A 4,814-nucleotide genomic window follows, 5' to 3' on the forward strand; every position below is an offset into this window, starting at 1 on the left:
ACACTCCCGTAATCCAGCTTTTTGGAGGCCTGGGTATAAAGAGGCATGGTCAGCTTGCTGCCACTAGGGTGGGAGTCCCCCCGGATTCTCGGGGGCTTTTCTGGGTCGCAGTTTTGTCTGCCAGAGTTCTGCGCTCATTTGCGCACAGAAGTACTGTTTCCTAATTATGTATAATTTCTAATTTACGAGCTGAAATGTTGCATTTTTTAGGTTTAATCGTAGCCATGTGTCTGGTTTTTCAAGTTGGTACATAACCAATATCACCATTGATAAAAGTGCTAGGTACATTAAACAAATAATGAATCGACAACGATTACGAACAGAAATCCATACCAAAATGCAGACTTTACCTACGAATACAAAAATTCAACATAAATAATATGGTCCTTTCTTTTGCCCGTTTTTTTTTTGGGTGGAATTAACGACCACTAATTCAATCATAAACTGGATATTACTTAACCATTTGCTCGTTGGTGTACAGGTTAAGTTATAATTAGTTTTTCAATCGTAAACCCACATTAAAGATTCGGTTTTTCGGCTCATAGTAGATGCCATTATTTCTACTGCTGATAATGGTGGAAAATATCCCTAATCAAGAAAAATAATTTTAAATAGCCAGGGGCGTATTCTCCATGAATGCAATGCATGCAGTGCATGCTCTAAATGAAACTAATATTTTTTTCAAATAAAGAGGCATTTTTTGGCGGGGTGGACCCCCTGGGGGGGTCCCCCAATTAAAAAAAAAATGGGCATTGTGGCATTGATCACTATCTCGCTGTTTAGTTCTGTAATTGTTTTCTGCTTAAGTTATTCCCTTTTCTTTATGCCGTCCGCCGCGGTCTCGTGTTCGAGATCGGGCGCATGTCCTAGCGGGGTGGCTGGCTTTCTTAGAGATTTCTGTTCCGGGAGGGCGCCAGGCTAGCTCGGTGTCTAACCGTGTGATGGTCGTGGGTTCGTTGCCCCAGCGTGGTCCGTTAGAACCGTCGGCGGTTATTGAACTTGTCTCCTGATTAGGTTGGGTTGTTTAGGTTAATTTACATACAATGTTCTGGTTGTTCTACGGGTCGCACATCGCGCATGGGAGGTGCGGGGTGGACTTTTTATTGTTCACGATTGACACTGGTTCATTACATTGGGCGCGAGGTTTACTCGGCGGTACATGACTGCCAATGAGGCGTCGGAACACGTACAAATTTTGATTACACTATTATTACAATTACACTTCATAAAACGGCACTCTGTGGTGCTTTTACGTACACAATTACACTGCACACGTTATCTGAGAGGGACACCTGCGTGCCTCTATGTGTGTTTACTTATTAAGTCCTCACGCCAGTTGCAGTCGAGGGAGAGCGTTCGATTAGCATCGGCTAATCTCGTAATCTGTAACTTGCGACGCGCGGGCCCACCTGTGCGGACCGCGGCTCGCTACTAAATTAAAAACACATTTAAGCTTGAATGTAGCCTGTGCCTGTGCACTGGGCGATTAAATAAAGTTCTGGGGTGGCGGGAGACGGCCCGTACCGTATACTGCACGGCCCCATGTAATGCTTTGTGTGGGGAGTGTTAAATTGACGCGGCTGGGTTAGGCCCTACACCGGAAAAGGACCGGGCGCACACGGGGAGTATTAAAAAAAAAAGGTTTTGGTTGTGACTATAATTACCAGATGGACGTTCGGTGAAACAAAGAGACGCTGGCTCCCCGTGGGACGTGCGTCCGTCCCGGTCCGTGAGTCGCGCTGTACTGGCGTGCAGCCCTGGCGCGAGGGGAGGGGTGAGCTCCCTGTCGCGCCAGAGTTTCTAAAGTTTCGTTATTCGTAAAAATCTATATAATTAACTAATTTTAAGTGGCTCTAAATTCACATAATAAAACTTAATGATTAACTTAATCTCTATATATGTTTTAGAATTGACATTTAATACGTTTGTCTAAAATAAGTCTGAATATTAGAGTCAAGCTGGAGACTGTTTCTTGAAAACTACTCCAGTGGCGAATGATAATGCTAATTTGGGGTGGTTTGAATTACGTCACACGTTTCACTTCTGAATTTAGGCTGAAGGCCGCAAGGGTTGCACTCACAGCTGTTTTAGTAGAAAACTACACGTGAGTGACCCGGGCACTCCTACGTCGCACTTTATTAATTAGGGGCTTTTGTTTATTTTTGATTACGTTATTATTGTGTGGGGAATTTTGTAGGCACGGGGAGTGCATTGCATGCGTAATTAAAATGGTTCGCTATTCTCTACCTTGGGCTGCAGTCCGCTCACTTGACTCGGGTGGGCCATGGCTAGGGGTGCTTTCCGTTAGCGGAGCCGAGTACTGGCGGGTGCAGGTCGGGCTTTGGGGTGGCCTTCGGCCGTACAATGTCATTTATAGCTAATCTCTTTCCGTTCACGATTTGTGTGACGTGTGGCAAACAAATGCATTAGCGCTACCTATTGACTACAGCGTGAATGATACTTGTAATAGTTCCTCAGATTGTCGCGGTACGGCGCTGTGGTGTTCTCAACAGCCACTCTCCAGATGTGACGTCACTACCAACTCTCGCGAAGACGGGGTCGCATGCATGCACTAGTTGCTTCTGCATTCACTGATCAGTAACACAGCGCGGCCGCGAACGAGTCCATTTAGTGTCTGTTCAGTCGGTTTTTTTTTTTTAATTAAATGTTTGGGTTAGAATTATATAACATTCGTAAACACATTTAGTTGTAATTAAACTCTTAATTTTACTATTTTTCCTTTTCACTGCAATCTTAACGCGTGCGGCGTGGGTGCTTGTCGCAGCTTGTGTTAAGTTTATGTGTCACGTGGGAGGTTGCAGGTGCTTGAAGGTGACATTTTATTCAGCATGAACAGGAGTAGATTGTGTGATGGTTAGTGATTTAGTGATAAGTTTACAATTAAGTTTGATGTAAAATTGTAGTTTTGCAAGATGAATAACTGTAAAATTGACGTTGTAGAGACTATTTTTAATAAACCTTTTCAATCATGTTCATTTCATGAAAAGTTAGAAATCGTTAAAAACGGGCGCCCGACGCCAGCGCTTAGCAATCTAAAAACAGATAACAAAACTAAAAATTTTGTACGGACATATAATCCTGAGCTTTATAACAAAATTGTGTGGTTATGTGGCAGTGAAACATTAACAAAACTCTTCTGTTGGCCATGTTTGTTGCTTGCAAATGAAAAATCACCCTGGAACAGTAAAGACCGGGGTTATTCAGATCTTAATAATTTGCACACGGCAATTTCAAGGCATGAAAAGTCAGTCTCTCATATACATGCGTGGATATCGCTCGGTACAATCGGCAAAAGTAGGGTTGTTACCAGTTTAATGTTTAATTATTTTTTAAAAAAAAACTGCCTAAACAGCACCATTTTGCTCCCTGAAAACCAAAATTTTCCGGGAGAGGGCCCCCGGACCCACCTTCTTCCGGTGGGGTGGGGCGAGGGGGCGGTCTGTGAGGGGGCGTGTTTGTTGGGCGGGGGGGGGGGGGGGGGGTTTGGATGTATTTTATATTGCATGCGTTAACAAATTTGTCAGGATACGCCTTTGTAAATAGCGTTTCCAAATAGTTTTTTTTCTCTTAATACATAATTTCGTAGCTGTTTGTAAAAAATAGGTTTGTGGTCATCTAGAGGTGGGTTGTTACAGCAATTTTCGGTATCTGTTCTAACCTGATACTGATACTGTAATGTAATTAGTTACAAGTATCTGATATTTTTGTATCAGAGCTGTAGCGGTCCAAGGAAGCGACAGGGTATCAGCATTCTCGTTACAGGGTACACATCCTCCGTGCTGTCATCACCAGCGTAAAAAGGTATCGGTGTTTCTGATACATTATTCATCACGCACGGTAATTCTCTACCTCTGTTACTCTCATGCCCGCCTGATACAGCCAGTATCAATCAGTTCAACATTCACTGCAGTTCGTCCTGGCCGTGTATTAATTACCACCATGTACATTGTTGCGGGCTGTCATGCTTTGTAGTTAGTATCTTTATAGTGAAATAAGGAATGGATAAGTGCAGGAAAAAGACTTCATTTGTGTGGAATTTTTTTACCGAAAATAATGAGTTTGCTAATTGTAATTTGTGTAAACAAAAACTGAGTTATAAATCATCATCGACTAATCTGAAGAAACATTTGAAATGTAAACATTGATATAGTATGCTCATTAATGTACGTATCTGTTTTTTTTATTTTTAATTTTTGATAAAATCGTAATCTTTTAATGTACCTATGAAAACACTAGTTACTAATTGTTTTCGAAAAAAGAAGTCCATATGTTGATTACATCTGTTATTAGTGTCAACTGAGAATTTATTTGCATTTTCATAGCTGTTAGGTGCACAAATATAAATATTATATCTTGTATTAATGTACTTTTTAATATTAAAATTTCATTAGTTTTATTATTGAATGAGACTGTGCACGCACTGCGCACTGAGCGTACTTTGATGTGGGACAATAACCAAACGACTCGTAACAATTTCGCTTTGCGCCTCTCCTTCAACGCCTTCCCCTGCTCTTCCTCCCCTACATTATTTCCCTTCTTTATCCCTTATTCGTGGTTCCTGCTCCCTCCCCTTTCACAAGCTCCGCCCAAGTGACCGTCATCTGCGATCGGGTTCTGCGCACATTGGCTGTGGTGTTGTTCCAGGCGAATTCTGAACTGATACTAAAGTACTTGATACTTTTCAAGTGTACTCGTTTGCCGTTTATGATACAGGCGCGTATCAGTGACAAAGTATCAGGTAGATACTTTTTGACCCACCTCTATGGTCATCATTGAGTCCAGCTATCGTGAGC

The sequence above is a fragment of the Bacillus rossius genome, chromosome 11, assembly GCF_032445375.1.
Source record: "Bacillus rossius redtenbacheri isolate Brsri chromosome 11, Brsri_v3, whole genome shotgun sequence".
In the NCBI taxonomy this organism is placed as follows: Eukaryota; Metazoa; Arthropoda; class Insecta; order Phasmatodea; family Bacillidae; genus Bacillus; species Bacillus rossius.